The sequence below is a fragment of the Xenopus laevis genome, chromosome 9_10L, assembly GCF_017654675.1.
Source record: "Xenopus laevis strain J_2021 chromosome 9_10L, Xenopus_laevis_v10.1, whole genome shotgun sequence".
Taxonomy (NCBI): domain Eukaryota; kingdom Metazoa; phylum Chordata; class Amphibia; order Anura; family Pipidae; genus Xenopus; species Xenopus laevis.
The window spans coordinates 84,418,543-84,433,150 of NC_054387.1; positions in this window are offsets into that span (position 1 = coordinate 84,418,543).

Sequence of the window (14,608 nt, forward strand, 5' to 3'; positions counted from 1 at the left end):
ATTTTGGAATTGGAATTCTTTGCGAGAGATTCGGCGGAATTTGAACCCTAATTTGCATATGCAAATTAGGGGTGGGAAGGGGAAAACATTTTGTTACTTCCTTGTTTTGTGACAAAAAGTCATGCAATTTCCATCCCGCTCCTAATTTGCATATGTAAATTAGGATTTGGTTCGGCCAGGGAGAAGGATTCGGCCGAATCTGAATCCTGCTGAAAAAGGCCGAATCCTGGCTCAATCCCGAACCGAATCCTGTTTATTGTTATTTTGTATGCTTGTTTTTCTAGTCAGGCCCTCTCTTATTCATCTTTTAATCTGAGATTCAAGCCATTGACTTGTTTTTAGGACAAACTAGATAGCTCTTGGATGCTGAAATTTTATTTTGGTCATGCTATGTTGTGTTAATCGAGTATCATGCCTGGATCTAATTTCTGCTTTTTTATTTTTCTTAGATACAACAACTTAAAAATCTTATAACTTCCATCAGTGGTTTTGGAGGTTCGAAATTCTCCCACAGCTACTGCAACGTCACATATCAGTATACAACTATGCTGAAGTCTGCTGCAGACCTTGTGGTTTCAGTGACCAATGACAGGGTTGCCACTTTCAGCACCACAAATAAAGAGAAAATAGAAGCTATTTTTAACAGCTTGTTTCAAAGTCTCCAGGAAACTCTGTTAGCACATCTGATATCTGTGTGAGTGGAAAAATACACAGTTCTCTAAACTAGAGCACATAGCAAAGCCACGCCTACTGTATGGTGGAAACCCCTGAGAAAATTTGCACAATTGACAAAAACACACCCCATTTTAAATGGCTGGAATGGTGTAATCAGGATTAGAGGAACTCTAGGTGCACCAGAATTACACATCATGATTCCCATATTTCATGTCATATTGTGCCCACAGAATTTCATGGCACAGCAATTCATGACACCGTGTGTGGCTCCCCAGAATTTCATGACACCATGTGCCCCCCAAGTATTACAGTGACAGTGACAACCCTGGCAACAAAAAACTGCACAAATGTTTACAAGAGCACACCCTCAGGCCTTCCGGTCTCCAGCTGGCTATGGAAGCAGTATATATAAGATATAATGTGGGAGTGATGTCACAGATGAGGGGGCCAGTAGGAGAGCAGGACATTCGTAGAACAATCTGGGAATGTGGGATGAGTTAGGGAGGTTGGGTGGTATGGTTAAAAACACAAATGTCCACTATGCCTTAGAATCATTTTGCCTTACAGCTTATCATATACAGAATAAATAGATTTCTCAATTTGTTTCAGGTTTCCAACAAATATATCTAACATAGCATCAACCTTGAATGTCTATGTTAATGAAACATCCTCCAATTTTACAGGTAATCATTGTGGGGAGTGTGGGCAATGCCACACTCAGTTTGGTTACAGTCAAATGGGTGGACTCTTTGCTATGTTAGTTTCTATGCGAAAAAAATCCACACTGTCTATAATATCCTCTAATATACTTGTATAGAGTCCTAATGTCCCCTTGTAAGCACCTTTTGTCCAAAGAAACGAAACCCAACCTTGACAGTCTTTCCTTGTAATTTAATTCTTCCACTCCCTTTAACAGTTTAGTTGCATGTCTCTGCACTCCACCTCTCTCTCCAGCTCATTAATATTCTTCTTAATGACTGGAGCCCAAAACTGACCTGCATAAGATTATGCCTTACCAGGGATCTATAAAGAGGCAAAATGATGTTTTAATCCCTCAAATGAATGCCCTTTTTATGCAAGACAGTATTTCATTTGCTTTGGTAACCTCTGATTGACACTGCCTAGAGTTACACATCCTGTTATCCACTAAATTCCCCAAATCCTTCTCAATTAAGAATATTATCATTTAGTGTATAGCTTATATTTGTGTTATGTATAACAAGTGCAAAATCTTGCATTTATCCACATTTGCCAATTTGCTGCCCAGCTTTCCAATTTAGTCAAATCACTCTGCAAAAGTGACAACATCCTGCATGAAATTTACAGTTTTGCAAAATTTTGTATCATTACAAAAAAAAGATAGTATTAAAATTACCACCATCAGAACCATGTGGATAGATTACTCTTTATAATCTATCCGTCAGCCAGTTCTCTATCCAAGTACAAATATTATGTTCCAGGCCAATATTCCTTAATCAGTAATCATCTTTGTAGTACTGTATCAAATGCTAATGCAAAGTCTAAGTAGATCAAATCTATTGCCATCCCACGGTCTAGGCTTTTGCTCACCTCCTCAAGCAATTATATTTCTCTGGAAGATCTACTTATCATAAAATCATGCTGGCACTAACTCATAGTATTGCTTTTTGCAATGTAATCAAGTATCATATCTCTTACCCCCTCCAAAAGCTTTCCTACCACCTATGTCAAACTAACAGGCCGGTAGTTTTTAAGGCTGAGAATGGGATCAATTTATGAATCAGGGTATTGACATACATATATATGACCATATAGGTAAATGGGATAAAAACTGCCAAGATATTTTATTGACATGCTAAAATACATATGGCTTTATGATGAAGGCTGATTTCAACAGAAATGGTTCCATAAGATGCTCAAACCTAACTAATATATTAAAACCAAGCACTGTTTTTGGTAGTCTATTAATCCCTAATGTTGAAGTGCAACATGTTAACCAGAAAGTATTAAACTGTCACTTTTAAACAACTACAATGTAGCCATATAACTAGTTTGATGAGATGATTTTAACATGATTTATTGATGGGAGACTGGTTACCAAGCTGAATAATATTAGATTAATGTGCATGTTATAAAGAAAGAGTTAATGCAATAGATGTTTTTTAAAAAGCCAAAATAGATCAAATCTTATTGTCACATCTATGGTTTATTCCAGGGGCCAATAAAATAATGGAATTAATCACAGTCCATGTCATTTTTTACAGAATTTGCATTATTTTCCACAACACACCCCATAACCCTTTCTACAGTATATTCTCTAATGTTATACATCTTTCTAAATGTTAATAAATCACCCATCTAAAATGTAAAGCTTTTGGTAGACATTTTACATGGTTGTATAGTTCCAACATTTAGCAAATGGCTCCCCCATTTTTTTTTGTATTATCCAAACTGAGGGTAAGGCAAACCTTGCTAATGATCATATGCAGATGACTCTTTTTTTTACTTATTTTAGGAACTATACATTTTTTAAATATCTCCTTATCTCCTTTTAAAGCAACCTTAGGAAATCTGTTCACAGACCGCAATCAGGTAGACAGTCAACTGCGTGACATTGTGAAAATAAAGAAAGAAAGTAGAAGTGCTCTTCTAAATCTTTCAATCTCAAGCAACATCTCCAAGGTAAGTTCTCTTCTAAATAGTTTTGCCTCTTTTTTTTTTTACAATATTAAAGACAGTTTGATATTGCTTAATAGGATTTTGGTACCGTAGCTCTCTCCTAGGCTGGGTGGGGGGGTTTTCTGGTCATTTCAAATTCCCTTTATATTTCAATATTTTTATTCACTTTCACAGAATAAAAAAAAATATACATTGGCAGTCATCACAAACTCCCTTATCTATATTTCAGATCCTGTCAGTAATGTGATAAGGACTTGTACTTTACTAGAGGGAAAAGTGCTCTCTCCCTGTGTTTAATACTAACTCTGTAAACCCTTTGTATAGTGAACACTCGCCTTTAATTTCAAACAAACTATGGCTATATAGTTAATAAAGCACCCCCTACTCTAAAATATAAGGATATTTTAAGTCCATGAGGAGTTCCATGACCATATAAAAGCACAAGGCTGTAGTCCAAGTGCCTTCATATATGTCATGGAACTCAGAGAAATTACATCATTAAGTATCAATTATAATTGCTGACCAATAAGCCCCATTTATAAGTGTGTAAGTTATGGGATATTCAGGGCTCTAGTTCAGTTGTTGTTTGCCTTTAATTTCAACTTATTATGAGATTGCTATATTGTAAATAATGTACTATAAAATATAAGGATATTATAAGTCACTGAGGAGTTCCATGCCTTCATACACGCCATGGAACTCAGAGAAATGACATCATTAAGCACCAATTATAATTGCTGACCACTAAGCACCATTTATAAGGATGTAATTTACAGGATATTCAGGGCTCTTGTGTATTATATATGAATACATCTTGCAGAAAGAATGAGCCAATTGGCTTGACTGTGTTTCCAACAATGAAGCATTATTGCACCTCTTACTTGGCACAACAAGGTTGGTAATAACTTCACACAGCAAGGTTTTCTTAGACCCATTTATAAGCAAGCAAAATGCCACCTGATGCAGTCATTTAACTTTGTGCTTTGTTGAAGCATTTTATTCATTTTTTTAGTGGAATCTTAAAATGGTAATGCCTCTGTCAACAAGGTGAATGTGGCATATTGGTTTGATGAGCAGGGTGATGATAAAAGTGTTTATGGCATGGTTGTTTTAGTTGTCAAATTGTAACACAGGCTGACTATGAAACACTACCCACCATTATCAAATAATCTGATTTTAGCTTTTGGAGGGGGTGCTTATTGCTGAATTTCAATTACAGTTAGAAGGATACATTTCTTATATGATTTTGTTGGGTGTATTATACTATTGCAGGTCATGATAGCTAGAACTATTGCATTTAAGGAACAACTGGTGTTTCTTGGTATTAAATTGGAAAAGGAGTGAGTTTTAAATTAAAAATTGGTATTCAAATGCATGAATAATTATTATACGTTTCCACACATATTAAAAATACATTTACTGTATATGTATATCAAGCTGATTTGGATACAGAATCCACTTACCTTTGACAGGTATAGGCTACCTTTAATATTCAAATCTTGTTGATGCACAATGCCCACCATGTAATCTATAGGCCTGACTGGTGGTCACTTGAGATTGTGCAGGTCTTGAGGATTTTTTATTTTGTTTTATATTTTGTCTAGCACTTAAGTAGACAAAGAAACCCCCATATAAGCATCAGCATACTCAGCATAATGGTTCTATAAGAAGTTCTCCAGAGTAGGGATGCACCGAATCCAGGATTTGGTTCGGGATTTGGCTAGGATTCAGCCTTTTTCAGCAGGATTCGGGGGAATCCTTCTGCCTGGCTGAACTGAATCCTAATTTGCATATGCAAATTAGGGACGGGGAGGGAAATCACATCATTGTTTCTCACAAAACAAGGAAGTAAAAGAAATTCTCCTCCCCACCCCTAATTTGCATATGCAAAATAAGATTCGGATTCGGTTTTGTATTCGGACAAATCTTTTGCAAAGGATTTGGGGGTTTGGTGGAATCCAACATAATGGATTCAGTGCATCCCTACTCGAGGGGCTTTTTGATTTGCTCCCTCATTTAAATTCTTATTTGTCTCATGACTTATTCTCTCTATACAGATTATTGACGCGTTTATGACACTAATTGATTGTCGACTCAATACCTCTATTGTTGCTGAGCCATTCCAGGTGTTCTGCAATCTTTCCTCTGAGCAAGGATATCAGATGGCCATCATATTTCTACAGAACGTGGATGTTTTTAAGTTGTTCTACAGAGTGAGTTCAACAGAACAACAGCACACAGTTTAGCTGCTGCATTTACATAATGACCCCTAAAACAGACATCGCAAACATAATCACATGACCACAAAGTATTAAACCTGCACATTACCTCCATTTAATGTTCACCATATTCCAAGGATGCATTTCAGTTTTTGCAATTCTAAAATCTATTGCCACAGAACCATGCCACAGAAACACAAAATTTGAATGTAATGCTGAAGCACTATCACTACAAAGAAGTTGACACAGAATTCCACAGCAACAACTTCCAACAGCCCCGGCTACTTTGTCCAGAAGTCCTTTATAGAGACCTTGCCTCATATATCACATGCAGATAAGGGGGAATTGCAATATTGCCTAATGTATGTAGTAACAGGTATGAGTGGAAGACTTTGTTGGTAGTGATGAACAAATTTTTTCACCAAAATTCACACCCATAGAATCCAATGGGTCAATAAAATTGTCACGTGTCACAAAAAAATGTTGTCGTCCATAGACTTCAATGCAATTCTGCGATGTTTCACCGCTTTTCTAAATTTCGGTGAAACAGGTCAGATTCGCCCATTTGTCGGTGTGAACAAGGGGAGGATTTTGGTGCACAGTGACAGGCAGATCCTCATAACTACACAGATGGGCTGGCACTGGTGTGACATTACCCTATAGATTAAATAGCACTCTTCACCCTAAAGCCATTATTTTGTCAGCATTAATAAGCATTAGTTTCTCTAGTAATATATATATATATATATATATATATATATATATATATATATATATATATATATATATATATATATATATCGTTAATAGTAAATAAACCATTTGTATTGTGTTTTGTCTCCCTGTTAGTTACTGGTTCCAAAGACATGGCAAACAGCCCTAGACCGTATATTGACTGTTTTGGATAAACCGATAAATGACTGGAATACAGTGCTTCCCTCTGAGCAAGAGCTAAAGCAAAAGCTTGATACCATGAACCTTTTTATGAACCTCACCACGGAGAGCAATAATGTAAGTACTGCAACGTTAGACTGTAGCATTTTATATATGTAAAGTATGAATGTTAGCATATAAAGTGCATGCATTAGGAAGATCTTTTTAGATAGGTTTTTTCCCCCACAAGGTTGCCACATTTTTAATAAAGTATGGTTGGTTTGAGGATTAAGGGTGTAAGTGGTACGCCCAGGATACGTACCAATGGGGTGCTAGAATTTATTGGCAGGCTTGCCATAGTACTATTGGCCCCAAAAAGCATGAACAGTAAATATAATTCTCAAGTGTTTTCACTGAAGAAGTATGCCACAGACCAAGAAGTCCACAATGATTACTTCCCACAGGTAAACTTGTCCCAAAGACCTTTACAGACACCTTGCCCCAAATACCACATGCTACCAGCATTTTAAAATATATCTTTGAACATTATAATTAATTCAGAATAATAAATCTCACATTGGGATTTGTTGTAAGGAAGTAGCTTAAGTATAAAATACTTTTTCCTGCCTCTGATCTAGTCACTGGTGGCTAGTGGAGGTCTTTCATGCCAACTATTCTCTGCTGTTGTTGGGCCTGCCTGTTCTGAGTTTCTACCACTGAATCTAAGTAATACTTATGTCATGGACACCATCAATTAGTGACTTCTTTCCAAAAAGACCAAGCATATAGCTGGTTGTTTTAGCAGAAAACTTTACAATGACCCTATCACCCTTTGACCATGCTCCCATGATCCCACAAGTATTTAGCAAAAGCTAGAAAGGGATACATGCTGGGCATACTCGTTTCTCTGAATAACATTTATTAATTGTTTGTTATCTCTCTATTTTTAAAGACATTGTTTAAAAACATAAGCGATACTGCTCCTATGTTAACCGATATCTCGAGAAGTATCTGCAGTGGCAAACCTTACTAATAAATTTGGCATTCCTACTGACAGTAAGTAATGAATACAGTAACCTGCTATTTATACAGGTATGGGACCTGGTATCCAGAATGCTCAGGACCTGGGATATTCCTAATAAGGGGTCTTTCTGTAATTTGGACCTCCACACCTTAAGGCTACCTAATAATTTAAATATTAAATAAACCCAATAGGATTGTTTTGCTACCAATATGAATTAATTTTATCTTAGTTTGGATCAAGTACAAGGTACTGTTTTATTATTACAGAGAAAAAGGAAATCAGCTTTCTGGATAATGGGTTTCCACATAATGTATTATATGTAGTATATGTTGCAAAGTTTGCACCATGCAACCAATTATTATGCAGAATTTGCTAGTCTGTAACTAACTTATTTGTTGCTATGAGTAATGAACTTATGCTGACTTTATGGGGCAGATTTATTAAGCTTCAATTGTGTTTTCCTAGAAAATTTGCGTTTTCTAGGTTTTTTCTGATCAAAAATCTATTTTTCAGGTTACATTTTTTTTGAGATTTATTATACCCGACCCTGGAAATAGCCCTGTAACCGACAATACACCATCTAAAACCTGTCGAAGTGATGTAGAAGTCAATAGCAGAGGTCCCTTAAACCATTTGAAGATGTTAATAGCCTTCATGATGTTCGAGTTGTTTAAGAAGGATTTTGCAAGAAAACTCGATCAATTCAAGTGATTTTAGTTTTTCCCCACAAAAAAACTATATTAATTTTTGGGGTTTTGGGTTTTTAACACCAAATTCGTTGATTCAAGTTTTTTCCATTAAAGTTTTTTCATAAATTAGAAACAATTCAGTTGTGAGTCCATTTGCAAACTCTAAAATTCGACCTTTGACTTTTATTACATTATCCCCCTTATGTGGCAGTTAGGGGTTGTGTTATAGTTTAGAAGGGAACTTTAAACTATAGGGATCTTTTACTTACCACAAGTACAATTGCAGTCGCTAAAAGTGTGCCATTGTCATTCCGAAAACAATACTATTCATTAAAAGTTCATTTGAGCCACCCTTTGCACTTCCATATAGTTGCACTTGGTGTAACTGCCTTCGTCCTGTCTGTGTTAAGAATTTTATGAATTGACAAAGGGGGACACTGGAGCTAGCTAATATATACTGATCTTTGTAGTCTGTCCCATTCCATGTAAATGAGAGTTTATTTCTATTTATTAAAGAAGGCTTTAAAAAGCCAAAGAAGAGAATTTTTGAATAGATATAGTAGGCTAGGTAAATACTTTTTCATCACATAGGGGAAGGCAAGCCCAATTAAGAAGTTTAACTTTCATGTCAGCAATCTTCAAACAGAGTCCGAACTCTGTAATGATTTTCAATATGCTATTTAGGGCAGGCACCAGGTTTTCCAAATATATCAGCATGTTATCTGTGTATAGGGACATTTTTCAGACCGGCCGTCTAGTTTAACCAAACAATTGTAATAGAATTAAGGATCAATTCCACTAGTGGTTCTATAGCAAGGCATAACAGGAATTAAGATGGATAAACCCCTGTCTTTTAGAGTGGAAATGAGGGGGAAAGCATATTGTTAGCTTTTATCTATGAGGTTGGAGTCCTATACAAGGCCTGAGAAATGACTATTTCACAAAAGCTTTTGCAGTGTCTACGACCACAATCAACCTGTGTGCACCATTATCATGGTCAGTTTGTAAATCAGTGAATAAATGACATACAGTATTTTAACATCTGTGGCTTGGGCTGAAATTACTTCTGTTTCATCTAAATGTACTAAAGCTGGTTTAAGGAAATTAACCAAAACTTTGGGCAGAATCTTGATCCATAGGAGGCACATAAAAATGGGCCTTTTCCTTTCTTAGGAATGATTATTATGTAGGCTTTAGCCATTGACTCAGGGAGTGTTAGTTAAAAACAATTATAAGATGGTGTACGATGATCTCTGCATGGTTCTTGTAGCCATCTGGACAAATGATCTTTCTCATAGGAAGGGATAAGATCTCCTATTTAACCTTTTTACAAGAAATTGGGGCATCCAAAGTCAATATAGTGTCACTAGACAGGGCAAAGGGCACAACCATGTTTATGTACATCTATGACATGATAGAGAAGCAGTTTTGCATTATAGAAACTTTGGACCTATAAAGCACTGGAAATTCCTCAAACTCCAGCAAAATACTGTAATTAAAATTTAAACCGGGACAGAATGAGAATGCCTGTGATAAGCAGAATTATGTTGTAACCTTGCGTCAACTTTACTTTTTTTCAGATACATTTTGTATGAATATCTTCATAAATTTAATTTCAACTACCAATGGGAATATTTATTGGCTTCTGCTGAAGCCCTTGTTATATGGACAGATTCTTTACACACCAAACAACACCTTAACACAGCAAATAATGCAGAAGGTAATTCCCAAATAAACAGCACCCCAGATACACTGCAAATGTATCCATTGGGTGCTTGTTAAATTGCACTGCTCTGCTTTTATCCTCTATAGCACTGCATAGTTCATACACACTGTAATTCAGATTTCAACCCCATGGCTCTCTGTTTATCCTGTACGCAAGGAAAATCTGCACTGCAAATGTCCATATTTCTCAAATTGCTTTATTCTATAAACGTTTCAGCTCCTGCTTGGGGCCTTTTTCAACAGGAGCCAAAATGTTAGCGTAATAAAACAAATATATTGAAACATTGCAATATTGTTTTTTTACGTTAAGGAACTCTTCACAGACCTCAGAAGAAAGGTACTATCTAACTGTCCCAAATAGATGTCTGCATTCTGCTGATATATATGGGCTCAGCAAGCTTGAGGAAGTAGTAAAAAAACATGACTATAAATGTAATTTATTGTGTGTACAAGATGGAGCCTTGTAATTAATTGCCTAGATAGTATGTTATACTGTATAATATAAAACAATTTCTGATAACGACATGGTCTAACAATGGTACTATAAAAGTAGGCTGACATTTTATATTGTAATAATTATCATATTGAAAGATAAAATCTTTTTTTTTTTCTTACAGGTTAATACCACAATTCAGCAGGTTTTGGACTACAAAGGCAATCTCAGCAGTCTGATTACTAGCATCCAGGAGTTATTAAATCAATGGGATACAATTCAGCAAGCTGCAGCTCTTATTGAACATCTGCAGGTAACATTTCATCATAAATACATTGTACACCAGGAGTGATGCAGTGGTTCTGCCAAGCCCATCTTTCCACCAGTAGTTCAAAACCTGACCAAACATACTTTCAAATATTGGAGCTTCACTCAGCCCTGAATAACAGAGCATTATCAGCCCTTCAAAACACATTCAGGCTCATTTATAAACACTGAACAAATTTGCATCTGTGCAGTAACTCATAGCAACCAATCAATGACTGGCTTTTACAGGCAGCTGCAGGTTGAACAGTGAAAGAAAGTATTTGATTGGTTGCTATGGGTTACTGCCCATGTGCTGATTTGCCCAGTGTTTATAATTGAGCCCCAGTATCCACTAAAGGTGACACAGAGCTTGCACCATACCCATCACACTCTCTGCCAAAAGTGGCACAGAGTTTCCACCCTAACCAAACTAGCACCAAGGTTCCACCTAATCAAACACACTAATATTAGCAAAAGATGGCCCTGAAGCTCCACTGTAATTAATGTCCCAATAATTTCAGTGGTACCCTAAATCAACAGAGGCACAAACTGGCCAGAAATATATTGGGGCTCATTTATCAACAATGGCCAAATTTGCTTGCGGGCAGTAACCCATAGCAATCAATCAATGCTTGGCTTTTTTCAGGCAGCTGCAGGAAGAACAATGAATGCAACTATTTGATTGGTTGCCATGGGTAACTGCCCATGGGCAACCAAATGGTATAGCACCCAGGGTCAGATTTCGAGTGCAGGCTCCCCTAGGCCGTGTGGTCCTAGTGCCCGGCAACACAGTCCTAGCGCCCGCAGCCAACAGCCTCGAGCACATGCGCCAGAGCACTGGGGAGCTGCTCAGAAAGCTGTTGGGTGGCATGCTGCTTCTAATATTTAGCAACCCTAGGCTGAGGTCTGTGTGGCCTTGCACCAAATCCGGGCCTGATGGCACCTCTATCATGTCAAAGCAAACCAAAAGAGATGAAAAATAGGAGGAGTCATTTATGACCTCTCAAACTATTGTGGCTATACAAATTTCCCCAAAGTCAATTGGGTGGACAATCCTATTTATTAAAGTTACTTGTGTCCTTGCACTTTATATATCTGTCACAGGAAAACATTTTTTTCAGTTAATAGTTCTACTCCAGCAGAATTCTACACTGAAATCCGTTTTTTAAAAGAGCAAACAGATCTTTTTATATTTAATTTTGAAATTTGGCATGAGGCTAGAAATATTGTGAGTTTCCTAGGTGCCCTCAGGTCATGTGACTTGTGCTCTGATAAACTTCAGTCACTTTTTACTGCTATACTGCAAGTTGGATTGATATCACCCCCTCCCTTCCCTTCACAGCAGCCCATCAGCAGCCTATCAACAGAACAATGGGTAGCTAACCAAACAGCAGCTACCTGACACACCTGCTGAAGTATTTGTTTGCATTGCTAAATGCAAAGAAATGCACTGCATAGCCCCATCTAGTGGTAGACAGGAGAAGAGCACCAAAGCAATATAAACTCCTTGCTTTTTCCAATGCAAACATGACCTAGGATCTTGGTATAATACAACGGGAAGGAGAGAAACACTAGCTGTCTCAAATCAGTTCCATCCTGAAGTGCTGGCTCCTAGTAATGAGCGAAATTTTTTGGCAAAAAAACTGACGCCCATAGACTCCAAAAATTGTTGCGCATCAAAAAAAATGTTGTTGCCCATAGACTATAATGCATTTTGGCGAATTTTTACCATTTCTAAAATTTTCAGCAAAGCAAAACAGGCCAGATTTGCCAATCACTACTGGCTCCTTCTCAAAGCTCAGGCACAATGCACTGAGATGTCTGCCTCCACACCAACATTCCAGCTAAAAAAATACATTTGTTGGTTCATGAATAACATTTGTAGAGTGAATAATTTGCAATGTAAAGAGTGCAATTTAGAAATGACAGAATTTAACAAAGTGCATGCTATTGTATAGCTCGCTTGCTGATGTGTCTGTCTTGCTTTTTAGGTACTGCTCAGCAATTGTGTTATAAATATCATTCTTGAGGAGTTTCTGCATAAAAGTGCATCTCAAATCAATTGTACATTAAACAGTGCCTGTAAGTATAGTGCCCTTCTTCTCCATGCAGACTTTACATAGATAGTAGGTTCTATGACATTGACAAAACCTGTGTATGCATGTTGTGGACAAATTCAGCATTTACACAATGCTATGGCCATATACATAACATTCTCTGTTCCTACTAATGACACTGGCTTGAGTTGTTTTTTCCATGAAAATTTGAGTTTTTGAGTTGTATTTTTTGATCAAAACCCATATTTTCGGGTTTAAAAAAACCTTGAATTTATTGAGAATATTCGAGATTTATTATAATAACATACCATTCAGGTTTTGAGTTAATTTGTGGTAAAAAAAAAAAAACCCTCTGACATTCGCTCTTTGATAAATAAGCCCCCAAAAGTAGCACTTGCAAGGAGTTACTGTATTACTGGCAGACACATGAGGCAAGCATTGGGTTTTTAACATGGGGGCCTGGAAGATTACTGAAAATGGAAGATACATTTTATCTGAAATGAGTCTGTTACATTGTGATTACATTATTGTTGTACATTGTAGTGAATCTACATTACATACAAGCTGCTGCTGCCTTAGCAACATTTCTGTGAAAATGTATATAACAAATTACCTTTCTGATTCGCCAATAAGTATCTAGTTTAGGGGTTGAACCCTAGTCTTTATTACAGAAGGCCAAATGGCCGCCCCAGCTTCTGAAATGCAATTCTCATCATCCCCTGTTTACCTTAAGCTGGGGAGTTGAAGGCAACAATGTGGACATAGTATGAAACAAAACTGCAGTGTGTCTTTTGCCCACAAGATGGTGGTACTTATTCATGCTACCACATGAATAAGTTTAACTGGAAATGATGAATCCTTGTACACATTATTTTTATATAAGAATAAATACTTTTAATTAGCAACAAATAATGGGGATTTTGGCAGATAATGGAGACAATGCTTAATGTATTTCATATGCACTAAATGTCAGCTGCATTCGTTGAGCTATCACCTTGTTGGGGTATTTTATTGAGTAGTGCCATATTATGAAACAGATTTGTCACTGGTCTGTGGAAAAAAATATTTTCAGAATAGTGTATTCTGCAGTGTAGCCTCAAACAGTTATCTTAAACACATCAGTGATTTAGCCTGATGCTCAGTCAAAGAAGCAAGGTACCGGCACTCCAAAGGCATCTTCTAACTGGGGACTAGCTCCTTGTCCGCTATCTCTACCTGGATGTCGCAACGCTACCTTAAATTAAACCTCTCTAAAACTGAAATGGCTCTCTTTCCTCCAAGAAACACCAGTAGCATCCCCGAAGTATCCATCATAGTTAACAATTCCACTATCACCCCCTCTCCCCAGGCCCGGTGCCTTGGGGTTATCCTAGATTCTGCCCTGTCATTCACTCCTCATATCCAGTCACTTATTAAATCATGTCACTTCCACCTAAGGAACATATCCAAAATACGATCATTTATCACCCAAGACGCTGCCAAAATTCTTATTCACTCTCTCATCATATCGCGTCTAGACTACTGTAACTCTCTTTTAATTGGCCTCCCCCTCCAGAGACTGTCACCTCTCCAGTCCATAATGAACACTGCTGCGAGGCTCATACACCTCAGCAACCGCTCCACCTCTGCCTCGCCATTCTGTCAATCCCTGCACTGGCTTCCGTTACCTTTCAGAATCAAATTCAAATTAATGACACTGACTTTCAAAGCACTTCACAACTCTGCTCCACCCTACATCTCTGAACTCATCTCTATATACTCACCCACCCACTTACTACGCTCCTCTACTGACCTGCTACTCAACTCTTCTCTCATTACCTCCTCACATGCTCGCATTCAAGACTTTGCAAGGGCTGCACCCCTCCTCTGGAATGTTCTCCCACGATCTGTCCGACTTTCTCCCAACCTTTCTGCTTTCAAAAAATCTCTGAAAACACACTTCTTTCGAG